Here is a 14,597-nt window from a genome sequence, read left to right as displayed (position 1 = left end):
TTCTCGAGAGTGTGAGGTTTGCAAAGAATTCTGGGTCACAGAACCTGCTTAGAGCACACAAGTTACCCCACCCTGAATTTCCCTTGGTGTCTAGTTTTTTAATAATGTACAGGTTTGCTGGGTTTCCCTAGAATCTCAATGAGCTAAGGACTAACATCCACTGCTAGGCACTTTGCGAAAAAAGGATCAGTTTTCACTGGAAAAATTTGACCCGGGGTCAGACTGGCCATAGCGGGTGTTAGAACTGGGGGGTCTCTAGTTGGCAGAGGTAGGCACCACTGTCCAAATAGGGACCCTTGCTTCTAGTCAGGGTAAGGAGGAAACCCTCTAAGATAACCCCTGCTCCCTCTAGGTAGCTTGGCACGAGCAGTCTAGGCTAACCAGAGGCAATGTGTAAAGTATGTGTACCTACACTCACAGTAACACAGTGAAAACACCACAAACTGACTCCACAACAGTTTAGAAAAATAAAGGTATTTTAATCTAAACTACACAAGACCAAAACGACAAAACTCCAACGTACACAGTTCAAGAATACGGTTTCAAAAGAGTTCCTAAAGTTTGCGATAAAGTTCTTTAGGTTGTGATAGAATAATCCACAGATGCGTGAAAAGTTCACAGTTGCGTCACGTTTACTCACAGTACCTTTTAGTTTCGACAAAGTTCCAAAAGCAGAAGCTGGTGCGGTGGAAAACAAGCGATGCGTTGCTCCTGAGACCCTGGGGAGGCGTTTGCGACAGCCCCGCTGCAGCAGCGGGCGTGTTGCGACGAATCCGGTCTGTATGGGGAGGAAGGCCACTTCCGTAGGACGCTTGTTCTCGCAAAGGCACGATGCGACGATCGCGTAGGGGCTGCGTCGATCTCCGGGGCGACGATGCGCGATCCGGCGGCGATCCTCTCTCTCGCAGCTCCTCGATGTGATGGTTTCTGTGACGACACTCGCAGCGACGTGATGCGGTCCGCAAGCAAGCGGTGCGGCGATCTCACCCAGCGACGACAGGCTCTGCAACGACACTCGCAGCGATGTTCGGCTTTCCCGCACCGGTCTGGTGCGTCCCGCAAACGAAGGATGCGACGGCTCTGCGACGATCTCGACCTTTGTAGCGGCGGCAAACTTCTCACACTGTCGGGGATGCGCTCCGCAAGCAAGCGATGCAACACTTTTTAATTGCAAAAGTCTCTCTAGCTTACTTTCAAGCTTCCCAGCACAGGTACAAATTCCAGAGGCCCCACAACTGGATCAAGCACTCTAGGAAGGACAGAACTCTCTCAGCAGAGTTCAGGGAAGCTGGGGGTGAAATCCTTTTGTTCCTGGGAATTCAGAACAGGGAGCCAGCTCTACTCAGGCCCTTGGATATTCCTTCAAGACAGGGGACACAGCTCAACAGCAAAGTCCTTCCCCTCTCCTTGGCAGCAAAGCAACAGCAGGTCAGTCCAGCAGAGCAACAGCAGGACAGTCTTACTTCTTCAGTTTCAGCTTTCTCCTTGGCAGAGGTTCTTTCTTGATTCCAGGATGATCTAATTTTCTGTTGTCAGGGGTCCTGTACTTATACCCCTAAAAGTCTTTGTTCTCTTTGTGCAAGTGGGCCCTGAGCCCGGTCTGAACCAGTTCTGGGTGTCTCCCGAGTACTTTGTTTACCTGGCTTCTCCTTTCCTTTCAGAGTGAGGGGCAGGGTCGTCAGCCGCCCAGCAGTGGTGGAGCCAGCATTGTGGACGGCAGGCACAGCCCTATTCAGGCCCAGGTGCTAACTCCTCCCACCACTCAAGTTGCAAATGCAGTCATTCAGCCTAGGGCTGACTCAGCCAGCCTCCTGGGGAATCCCCAGCCCCTGTCACTCTCAAACCAGACAGTCAATACACAAACAGGCCAAGGCACACAGAAGGGTCAGACAAGAGAACAGCAACTTTCTAAAAGTGCTGTTCTCAAACACAGGATTTAAAAACAACCTTACTTAAAAGATGTGTTATTAAATTCTGAGTTCAGGGATACTAGATACTTATGTCCCATCTTGTTCCTATGGGAAGAAATGCTGGAAGCCACTGTAGCCAGCATCCCCCATGTTAATCTATGGAGCAAGATACCCTTACAATAGTGAAAAACGAAAATGGCTGCCATTCACTATCAGAGCATGTCACCTGCACTAGCACATGCTCTACCTTTTACATACACTGCACCCTGCCCAGGGGGTACCTTGGGCCTTCCATAGGGGTGACTGATGTGCACAAAAAGGAAGGGTTAGGCCTGGTCAGTGGGGACACTGACCAGGAGGACATGGCAGTTTCTAAACAGCACATAGGCACTGCAGTGGCAGGCCTGAGACACCATTTTAGAGCTACTCCTGTGGGTGGCACATTCAGTGCTGCAGGCCCACTAGTAACATTTGTCATCACCAGCCCTGGCACACCCAGTGCACTTTACTAGGGACTTCATGGTGATACAAATATGCCAACCATGTATATCCAATCAGAATAACACTTTACATAGGGAGCACTTACACTCTGGCACTGATCAGCAGTGGCAGAGTGTCCAAAGCATCAAAACCAGCAAAAATGAAATCCAGCACAGCATCAAAATACAGGAGGTAGAGGCAAAAGATAGGGGGAAACCACACCAAAGATGCCAGGTCTAACACGTGCCCCCTCCAGCTGAAAGTGGGGAGAACTACCCACCCTCTTGGGCGTTCTCTTCACTAAGGCGGAAAAACCTGGACAGACCATCAGCGTTGGCGTGCTCTGTACCAGGGCGGTGTTCCACCATAAAGTCCATTCTCTGTAGGGAGCTGGACCACCTCAACAGTTTTGGGTACTCACCCCTAGTTTGCATTAACCATCTGAGGGGCCTGTGGTCGGTCTGAACACGGAAGTGAGTCCCAAACAGGTAGGGCCTCAGCTTCTTCAGAGCCCAGACCACAGCAAAAGCTTCCCTTTCAATCGCACTCCACCTCCGTTCCCTGGGGAGTAGCCTCCTACTAATGAAAGCTACGGGCTGGTCTCCATTCTCCTCAGTGACTTGTGAGAGTACTGCTCCCACACCATGCTCTGAAGCGTCTGTCTGTACTATGAACCAACTGGAAAAGTCAGGTGCTTTGAGCACCGGTGCTGTGCACATGGCAGTTTTCAGGGTTTCAAAAGCAGTCTGGCAGGCTTCAGTCCAGTCCACTCTTTTGGGCAACTTCCTAGAAGTGAGTTCTGTCAAGGGGCGACAATGGTGCCATATCCCTTGACAAACCGTCTGTAATACCCGGTGAGTCCTAAAAATGCTCTCACCTCTGTCTGGGTCTTGGGGGGCTCCCAAGCCAGAATGGTATCAATCTTTGCCTGTAGGGGCGCCACCTGGCCGCTCCCCACCTGGTGTCCCAAATACACCACAGATCCCTGGCCTATCTGGCACTTGCTGGCCTTGATAGTGAGGCCTGCCCTTTGCAGAGCGTTCAACACTTCACAGAGGTGTTGCAAGTGTTCCTCCCACGTGGAGCTGAACACAGCAATGTCATCCAGGTATGCGGCGCTGAATTCCTCCAGTCTGGACAGTACCTGGTTAACCAGTCTCTGGAACGTGGCAGGGTCATTCTTCAACCCAAAGGGCATGACTCGGAACTGGAAATGCCCCTCTGGCGTTGAAAATGCTGACCTCTCTTTGGCCCCCTAAGTTAAGGCAATCTACCAGTACCCAGAAGTCAAATCAAATGTACTGAGGTACTGGGCAGCTCCCAACCGATCCACAAGCTCATCAGCTCTGGGGATGGGGTGTGCGTCAGTCTTCGTGACCGCATTGAGCCCACGGTAGTCCACGCAAAACCTGAGTTCTGGAGTGGCACCTGGCGCAGCAGCTTTTGGTACCAAGACCACGGGGCTAGCCCAGGGGCTGCTGGAGGGCTCAATAACCCCTAGCGCCAACATCTTGGAAACCTCTTCCTTGATGCTGGCCCTGACCTTGTCAGCTACCCTGTAAAATGTTTGTTTCACAGGCAGACTGTCTCCAGTGTCCACATTTTGGACGCACCAGTTGGTGACTCCTGGGGTCAGGGAGAACAGGGAGGAGAACTGACCCAACACTTGGCGACAGTCACTCTGCTGCTCTGGGGTCAGGGTGGGCGAGAGGACCACACCATCCACTGACCCATCTTGCTCCTTAACTGCCAGGAGGTCAGGGAGAGAATCACTATCCTCTTCCCTTCCTGCATCTGTAGCCATGAGCATTGTCACTTCAGACCTCTCAAAGTGTGGTTTGAGGCGGTTCACATGCAAGACTCTCAGGGGTTGCCTGGGAGTCCTCAGGTTAACCAGGTAGGTTACCTCACTCTTCCTTTCGACCACCTCATATGGCCCAGTCCACTTGTCTTGGAGCGCACAAGGCTCCACCGGCGCCATCACCCACACTTTCTGCCCAGGTTGAAATTCGACCAGAGTGGTATTCTGGTCGTACCATCTTTTCATTTCTTCCTGGTTTGCTTCCAGGTTCACCTGAGCGAGCTTCCTGAAGCGTTGTGTCTGGTTGCGGATGGCCAGCACATAGCTGAACACATCGTGGGGGGTTTTCCCACGGGACTTTTCCCAACCCTCCTTCACCAGTGAGAGAGGTCCTCTAACAGGGTGGCCATACAGGAGTTCAAAGGGACTGAACCCTAAGGACTTCTGAGGCACCTCCCTGTAGGCAAACAACAGGCGTGGTAACAAGACGTCCCACTTCCGTCTCATGGGCTCCGCTAGGCCCATAATCATACCTTTTAGGGTCCGGTTGAACCTTTCAACCAACCCATTTCCTTGAGGGTGGTAAGGAGTGGTGAACTTATAAGTTACCCCACACTCCTCCCACAGAGACTTCATGTACTTAGAGATGAAGTTGGCACCCCGGTCGGAGACCACCTCTCTGGGGAACCCCACACGGGAAAAGATCCCCATCAATGCACGGCCCACCACGGGTGCTGTGATTGTCCTGAGAGGGACTGCTTCTGGGTACCGGGTGGCATGGTCCACCAAGACCAGGATGAACCTGCTGCCCAAGGCTGTCTTGGGGTCCAGGGGCCCTACGATGTCTATGCCCACCCGCTCGAAAGGGGTGCTCACCACTGGAAAGGGTTGGAGGGGTGCCTTCAACTTCATTCCAGTCTTGCCACTGGCTTGACATGTTTCGCAAGATCCGCAAAAGGAACCAACGTGCTTCTTCACCTGGGGCCAGTGGAAGTGGGTGACAAGCCGGTTCAGGGTCTTGTCTTGCCCCAGATGTCCTGCAAGAGGCATGTCATGAGCCAGACCCATTAGGAAGTATCTGAAACGCTCGGGTACCACCAGCACACGGGCTGCACCGGGCTCAGCAAACTTAGGCTCGCTATATGGTAGGTCATCTTCCCAGTAGATGAAGTGATCTCTGGCTGCTCCACCTGCTGCCTGATCTACAGCCTGTTGCCGCAGACCATTGAGGGAAGGGCATTCCTTCTGCGCCTGGCAGAACTCCCTGGAGGGACCACCTTCTTGCTGCCAATGGGTCAGCTCAGGTAGGTCTCCCAGTTCGGCCACCTGTTCCCCTGTAGGTTCCAGGGCATCCCCCTCAGGTTCTGCTCCTTCCTTGACCGTGGGAACTGCTGGAGCGGGTTTCCCACGGCCCTTGCCTCTTCCTCTCTTGGCAGGTCTATGGGCCACTGTTTCAGGCTCCAGTTCTATTAAGTCACCCCTACTGGCTGCCATAGCACGGGTGGTCACACAGATCCACGCAGGCAAACCCAACATTTCCAAATGAGTTCTGTGTTCTACATCCTTCCATGGAGAACTCTCCAGGTCGTTACCTAACAGACAGTCTACAGGCAAGGCATCACTGACAACTACTTCCAAAAGACCAGAGACTCCCCCCCCATTCAAAGGGAACACGCGTCAGCTTGCAGAGGCGCACTGAGCTGTCAGCTGCCACTACAGGGCGGAGTACATCAGGGATGATTTGCTCTTCAGACACCTACTGACACCTCACGGATGTCACGCTGGCTCCTGTGTCTCTCAGAGCCTCAACCTCCTTCCCATTGATGGTCACCTTCTGCCCATACTTCTTAGTGTTAGAGGGCAGTAAGGTGACCTGGACCGTCTCTTGGTCTCCTAGAGAGACAAGGGTCATAACTGCTAGCTCCCCCCAGTCACTAGAAACCAAATCACCTCCCAAAGCTACACTTGCTAACGCTGGGGCGGGAGCACCAGTGGGTGCTAGCTTCTTCTCAGGACAGCTTGGAGCGATGTGGCCCACCTCATTGCAGTGATAGCAGGTAGGGGGACCCTGGTTAGTTCTTCTGTCTCTATTGTCCCGCCTTCCCTTAGGGGGCCATGGCTGTCTAGGTTTGGGGGTTGGGATTCCTTTCCCTGGGAACTATTTTGGGGCCCTTGTGAGAACTCCCTTTGGTTACCCTTGTCCCCCCACTCTTCTGCTGGGGACCCTGCCCACCTTTGGCTGTGGTACCCACAATTCCTCTGTGGACCCTGGTACTGGTCCAGCGGTCCGCCTCCTTAGCAAGCTCAATAGGGTCTGTCAGCTTGCTGTCTAAAAGATGCTGGCGCAGCTCTGGAACACAAAGACTACTCAAGTGCTCCCAACTGATTAAATGCAACAACCCCTTAAAATCATGAGTTACTTTACTGCCCTTCATCCAATCTTCCAGTGCACGTGAGTACTGATTCACACATTCCATCCAAGTCTCAGACTCTCTCTTCTTAGAGTTTCTAAACTGCAGTCTATACTGCTCTGGAGTAAGGCCATACCTGAGACATAAGGCCTCCTTCATATTGGGGTAGGTCATGGCAAATGCCATCTCTAAGGGCTTTAGAGCACTCCTCCCAGAAGCCTCAAAATGTTTCCACAGGCCCGCCCCCCAATGCTGATCAGGCACACCATTCATCTTCAATGCAATTTCATACGAAGTGAACCAGGCATAAATATCCTCACTCCTATGGTAATTCTGTACCAGGTCTTTGGGAATATATACTTTACCCCCATGCACTGGCTGCGCGCTGCCACCATTTGAACTGGCATCCACCTCTTTGGCTTTAAGATCCAGTTCTCTCATGCTCAACTCATGAGCCAAAAGCAATTTCTTTTCCTCCAGGGCACGGGCATTTTTCTTGTCTTCTGCTGCCCTTTCTTCCTCCATTTCCAACTGCTTCATTTTCAACTTCAGGACTTCCAAGTCATGTTCTCTCACTCTTTGATTCTCTTCTAACTCCTCTTGGGTGAAACCCATACCGGAATCGTTACTGCCAGCTCCTGAGCCTACTCTGCCCACTGGCAGATCTGTGACTTGAAAACCATTTCCTCCACTAACATCATTTCCCTCTTGTGCCTCCCAATGGGCCTTCAAGATTCTTTGCAGCTCATCCTTCCTGTAGCCGCTCTTTATGGGACACTCAAACTTGTTGCAGAATTGCTGAAGCTGTGTAACTTTGTAAGAATACAGATCCTCAATGCAAAACTCTAATTCTGCTTCCTTACTGGGTGCCTTCCCATTCAAAGACATGATGTTTTGAAGAGTTACTATAAACTCGAATCAAAAATCAAAAACCAGTAGTATGTGGTGGCGTAGTGGTCTGCACTCACTAGTGATGTACACCAATTACTGTGGGTCTAGTACAAATATAAGTTCAATCCGCACCGCTGACCAACAATGTTAGAACTGGGTGCCTCTAGTTGGCAGAGGTAGGTACCACTGTCCAAATAGGGACCCTTGCTTCTAGTTAGGGTAAGGAGGAAACCCTCTGAGATAACCCCTGCTCACCCTCTAGGTAGCTTGGCACGAGCAGTCTAGGCTAACCAGAGGCAATGTGTAAAGTATTTGTACCAACACCCACAGTAACACAGTGAAAACACCACAAACTGACTCCACAACAGTTTAGAAAAATAAAGGTATTTTAATCTAAACTACACAAGACCAAAACGACAAAAATCCAACATACACAGTTCAAGAATAAGGTTTCAAAAGAGTTTTTAAAGTTTGCGATAAAGTTCTTTAGGTTGCGATAGAATAATCCACAGATGCGTGAAAAGTTCACAGTTGCGTCACGTTTACTCACAGTACCTTTTAGTTGCGACAAAGTTCCAAAAGCAGAAACTGGTGCGGTGGAAAACAAGCGATGCGTTGCTCCTGAGACCCTGGGGAGGCGTTTGCGACAGCCCCGCTGCAGCAGCGGGCGTGTTGCGACGAATCCGGTCTGTATGGGGAGGAAGGCCATTTGTATGGATTCCGGTGCGTAGGTTCCGTAGGAAGTTTGTTCTCGCAAAGGCACGATGCGACGATCTCGTAGGGGCTGCGTCGATCTCCGGGGCGACGATGCGCGATCCGGCGGTGATCCTCTCTCTCGCAGCTCCTCGATGCGATGGTTTCTGCGACGACACTCACAGCGACGTGATGCGGTCCGCAAGCAAGCGGTGCGGGGATCTCACCCAGCGAGGACAGGCTCTGCGACGACACTGACAGCGATGTTCGGCTTTCCCGCACCGGTCTGGTGCGTCCCGCAAACGAAGGATGCGACAGCTCTGGCAGCGGCGTCAGGCGCTGCGACGATCTCGACCTTCGTAGCGGCGGGAAACTTCTCCCACTGTCGGGGATGCGCTCCGCAAGTGAGCGATGCGACACTTTTCAATTGCAAAAGTCTCTCAAGCTTAGTTTCAAGCTTCCCAGCACAGGTACAACTTCCAGAGGCCCCACAACTGGATCAAGCACTCTAGGAAGGACAGAACTCTCTCAGCAGAGTTCAGGGAAGCTGGGGGTGAAGTCCTTTTGATCCTGGGACTTCAGAACAGGAAGCCAGCTCTACTCAGGCCCTTGGAGATTCCTTCAAGACAGGGGACACAGCTCAACAGCAAAGTCCTTCCCCTCTCCTTGGCAGCAAAGCAACAGCAGGTCAGTCCAGCAGAGCAACAGCAGGACAGTCTTCCTTCTTCAGTTTCAGCTTTCTCCTTGGCAGAGGTACCTTCTTGATTCCAGGATGATCTAATTTTCTGTTGTCAGGGGTCCTGCACTTATACCCCTAAAAGTCTTTGTTCTCTTTGTGCAAGTGGGCCCTGAGCCCGGTCTGAACCAGTCAGTTCTGGGTGTCTCCTGAGTGCTTTGTTTTCCTGGCTTCTCCTTTCCTTTCAGAGTGAGGGGCAGGGTCGTCAGCTGCCCAGCAGGAGGTGGAGCCAGCATTGTGGAAGGCAGGCACAGCCCTATTCAGGCCCAGGTGCTAATTCCTCCCACCACTCAAATTGCAAATGCAGTCAGTCAGCCTAGGGCTGACTCAGCCAGCCTCCTGGGGAATCCCCAGCCCCTGTCACTCTCAAACCAGACAGTCAATACACAAACAGACCAAGGCACACAGAAGGGTCCGGCAAGAGAACAGCAACTTTCTAAACGTGCTGTTCTCAAACACAGGATTTAAAAACAACCTTTCCTAAAAGATGTGTTATTAAATTCTGAGTTCAGGGATACTAGATACTTATGTCCCATCTTGTTCCTATGGGAAGAAATGCTGGAAGCCACTGTAGCCAGCATCCCCCATGTTAATCTATGGAGCAAGATAGCCTTACAATAGTGAAAAACGAAAATGGCTGCCATTCACTATCAGAGCATGTCACCTGCACTAGCACATGCTCTACCTTTTACATACACTGCACCCTGCCCAGGGGGGTACCTTGGGCCTTCCGTAGGGGTGACTGATGTGCACAAAAAGGGAAGGGTTAGGCCTGGTCAGTGGGTACAATGACCAGGAGGACACGGCAGTTTCTAAACTGCACATAGGCACTGCAGTGGCAGGCCTGAGACACCATTTTAGAGCTACTCCTGTGGGAGGCATAATCAGTGCTGCAGGCCCACTAGTAGCATTTGTCATCACCAGCCCTGGCACACCCAGTGCACTTTACCAGCGACTTCATGGTGATACAAATATACCAAACAGGTATATCCAAGCAGAACAACACCCTACATAGGGAGCACTTACACTCTGGCACTGATCAGCAGTGGCAGAGTGTCCAAAGCATCTAAACCAGCAAAAACGAAAACCAGCACATCATCAAAAATACAGGAGGTAGAGGCAAAAAGACAGGGGAAAACCACGCCAAAGATGCCAGGTCTAACAGCGGGCACCAGGCATTTTTCTGTTGAATCGGAAGGGTGGGGGCAGCTTTTGTACTAGTGGGGCCGTTTTTTGTACAGGGGTCCTGTTTTGCAGCAGTGCTGCAATATCCGCCACCTGTACCAAAAGCAGCAGTAGTATTTTCCACCAGCATCCTCCCCCACCCCTCCTCCTGCGGCCGGTCAGACTTAATTGCCAGGGCCGGTTTGCGTTCCAAGTATGACCCTGGGGCCATTTCCTGTTGTGGGCCCTAGGCCTACCCACACAAGTGAGGGACCACTTTTATCAGATGACTTGGGAGAATGCTGGTTGGGTTGAAGTTTGTGGCTCCCTGCAGATTTTAGAAAAGTGAGGACAATGTGTTTTATTTTACAAAGTTTGAGGTTTGCACAGGATTATGGGTAATAGAACCTATTGAGAGCCACACAAGTCACCCCATGTTGGATTTCTCTAGGTGTCTAGTTTTAAAAAAAAGTACAGGTTTGCTAGTTTTCCCTAGGTGGGCGGCTGATAGAGGGCTCAGAATTCACAACAGGGCATATTATGAAAAGAGGGTCAGTTTTCACTGGAAACAAATGTGATATGCCTAGTTGTGTTTTGGGTTGTTTCCTGTCACGGGCACTAGGCCTACTCACACAAGGGAGGTAACATGTTTATGGGGAGACCTGGGGAAATGCTGGGTGGGTGGAGGTTTGTCACTTACCGCAGAATCCAAAACTTTCCATCACTGATGTGAGGAAAATGTGTTTCTTTTTACAAAGTTTGAGGTTTGCAAGGGATTCTGGGTAGCAAAGCCTTTTGAGAGCCACACATGTCACCTCGTCCTAGATTCCCCTGGGTGCTGAGTTCTAAACAATTTACAGGTTTACTAGATTTCCCTAGGTGCCGGCTGAGCCAGTGTCCAAAATCCATATCTAAGCATGTTGCGAGAAAAGGGTCCTTTTTCACTGGAGAAATGTGATGTGCCCACATTGTGTTTTGGGCTGTTTACTGTTGTGGGCACTAGGCCTACCCACACAGGTGAAGCGCCATTTTTATCGTGATACTTGGTGGAATGCCGAGTGCATGGGAGCTTGTGGCTCCCTACAGATTCCAGACCTTTCCATCACAGAAAGCCGAGAAAAATGTTTTTTATTTTTTTACAAAGTTTGAGGTTGCTAGAATTCTGGGTAACAGAACCTGTTGAGAGCCACACAAGTCGCCCATCATGGTTTCCCCTGGGTGTCTAGTTTTAAAAATTGTGCAGGTTTTCTAGGTTTCTGTAGGTGCCAGGTGTCCAAAATCCACATGAAAAAAGGGTCAGTTTTCACTGTAAAAATATGATGGGACCACGTTGCAGTTTGGGCTGTTTCATGTTTCATGTTGCTGGCACTAGGCCTTGGGCAAACACAGAACAGTAGAACAAGTATTATTACCAATTAACACTCTATGCATTTCTGCCTTCCAAATATAAGACAATGTGTAAAAAAAAGTCATTTTGAAAAGTGTCTTCTAATTCACATGCTCGTACGAGAACCCACAATTTAGGAGACCTCTGAATAATGACTGCTTCTATGTTTTGTGCCTATTTGGGAAATACATGGGTTTGCTTGATATCTATTTTACACTATCTATATTTTACCAAATTAACTGCTATATACACAATACACAATGAAAAATCATTGCAAGGTGCAGCTCACTTATTATCTATGGGTAACTCAGGTTCTCATTAAACTTACAAGTCATATATACCTCTACAACCAGAAGGGTCCGGCAGACATAACGCTATATTGCTTTAAAAATTCTCCCATACCTACGAAAAGGTAAAGGTGAAAACGTTGGCACAATTGGCTGTATTTTCATCCCAATTTCAATATTTTTGTTTAATTTTGACTGTTAGTTTCTATATGAAAACCTTGAAGCATCAACACAAATGACCCCATGCTGAATTCAGACTTTTGTCTACTTTCTGGAAATTAATAGCTTTCTGGGATCCATTATTGCTTTCACGGCTATTGCTACCACTAACTGGAAAGAGGTTGAAAGCACATTAAATAGAAAAAATAGGCTATGTTACAGTAAAATGCCTATTATGTGTAGAAATTTTGGTTTTCTTACAAACGTCTGCCTGTTCCTGAAAGCTGGGAAGATGGTGATTTTAGCACCACAGACCCTTTGTTGATATATTTTGCAGGGGGAAAAAATATGCTTTTTTCTACAGTACTTTTTTCCCATTATTCCCCACATACCCAAAATGTAGCTATATTTTGGCTGACTTCTCAGTCCATTTCAGGTGAATCCACAAACCTCGGATACCTTTCGAATCCTCATGATGTTAGAAGAAAAGGACGTACATTTGCAGGGAATACCTTAGGTAGGAAAAAAATTACAGGGGCCTAAGCACGAACTTCCCCAAATAAACGAAAAATGCACAGCGGGTGTGGGGGGGATGGGGAGGCCCAGCAGTGAAGGGATTAGCTTGTAATTTAACTTTCAATGCAATACAACAATATTGCTAATCTTAATGTGTGGACCCAGACTATGTCTTAGCCTGGTATCCTGTAATAGGCACTATTTTATTTTAAAGGTTGCATCTTCTTCTACCCTTTTTTCAAACTTATGCCTAACCTCATCCGATATTCACTCTATAGGGCACTTCCGTAGACCTCAAAATTCCTCCCCCTTTAATGCCAAACATTCCCCTTTGACCTACTTTATTATAACTTGTATTCGTCTGGCGTATAAGAGTCCCTCTTTCACCTTTCATGTCCATGCCTTAGTGTTCAGAGCAACACTTGGAAAACTGTCAAAAAGATACCTCACTGTTAGGTTATTATCAAGTTTGGTTCTCTCTTATACTAATTAGGATGCCACCACTGTGTAGATAGGTAATTGTTTGATGGTCCTGATGAACTGCTAATTGATCACTGGTGTGAAAAATTAAGCATTGAATATGTTGACCTTCAATCTCTAGCAACCACTGGACATTATATCAGTGGTGTGCTAACCCAGTTTTTAACCAGGACAATTTGACTCACTGATTACCCACAAACTTGACACTCATCTGCACTGCACAGCCCTACACCCGCATCTCACCTTATGGCATGGTAAGAAAAGATCTCTGACAAAGAGCCCCTCATAGGGTACCAGTCAGGCATTGTAGCACCGGCATGACTAGGAGCAAGCCCTATGATTAAGCATGAAACCTTGCCGTGTGTGTGAGGGCCCTAGTTCCAAAAGTGGGAGACTCCCACTCCTACTTCTGGACATATAGTTATACCGACCAATCCTCTACTGCAACTTCTTCTTTCAAAGGAACTGCATATTTGTTTTTTATTGATATGCCCTACGGGCTTGTATTGGACCTATAAGCACCCCCATACCCTTTTCTGTCGCTTTGATAAAGCTTTTTTTTGTTTAAATGCAATGCCTCCAACATGTTAGTGCTGTCCTAAAAAGCAATGACTCTACCCTTGTCCTCCATGTTTGCCTCAATAATAATGCTGTGGAATGATCTTAGTCGGGCACAACATACATCTCTTTAATCCCCTCCCTTTACATTACCGTCCAGCCACAGAACCATCTATTGTAACTGTAAAGGCAGTATAATTCACCATCCGTCTACCAGGAGCTGGAATAAGTGATTTAATGAGCATGTGAGTGACTAAGGGAATGGGCAAGAGAGATAGTTAGGGAGTGAGTGTGAGAGTGAACAGCTATTTAAGTGTGTGAGTTCTCAGACAAGTTTACTATTCATCAATAGTAGTAAAATGAAATATTGTGGGTACTCAAGGAGCACATTTATGTACTCAAATGTGTGTGTGGCAGTCACATTGCTGAAGGCTTTGGAAGCCAGAGTTTAAATACATTGGCAGCATTTTTTCATGCTGTATATTTCAAAGCACCTAATTTAAAACCTAAATCAATGTATGCCACAGAAATTCAAGCATAACAAAGGACTAAATAATGTAAAACATCAAAAAGCGATTGAGGGTTACGTTCGAGTGTAAAATTTCAGTTTACGTTTATGGTGTAGTGCAAGTTTTAGGATTCATTTTAGGGTTAGGGATGTGGTTTGTAATTTAATTGGAATAATTGTCTACAATTCAACGGAAGATTATTGTATTGCTCCAAGTGAGATAAAATGATATAGAACATTTGCTATAATATCAACACTAGAGGAAAAGTCGAATTTGAACGTTATCTGCTGTTTTTTCTAAAGGACAGAAATGCAAGGACATTATGTGGGGGTTATGACTGCTTACGTGTGTTTCCATAACACTGAATACCACTTGCACATCATAGCAGATGCAGGGGTACTCATGTTCATGCAGAGAGGGAGAGGCAATTGAAGAAGAGGCATGATGACGCTTACTAGCGTCTCCACCTGACCAACTAAGTAGTTAAACCATCATTGTGCGTCTGTGATTGATTTATGTGTGTCTTTATGTGTGTCTTGTTTGCTTTTCACAAGCCATACGTCTAAGATTAGCCCACAGTCCTCATCTGGAAGATAGAAAGTTGGAGAATGAACG

This window comes from Lissotriton helveticus, chromosome 7, assembly GCF_964261635.1.
Source record: "Lissotriton helveticus chromosome 7, aLisHel1.1, whole genome shotgun sequence".
Lineage (NCBI taxonomy): Eukaryota > Metazoa > Chordata > Amphibia > Caudata > Salamandridae > Lissotriton > Lissotriton helveticus.
This window is presented reverse-complemented; position numbering follows the sequence as displayed.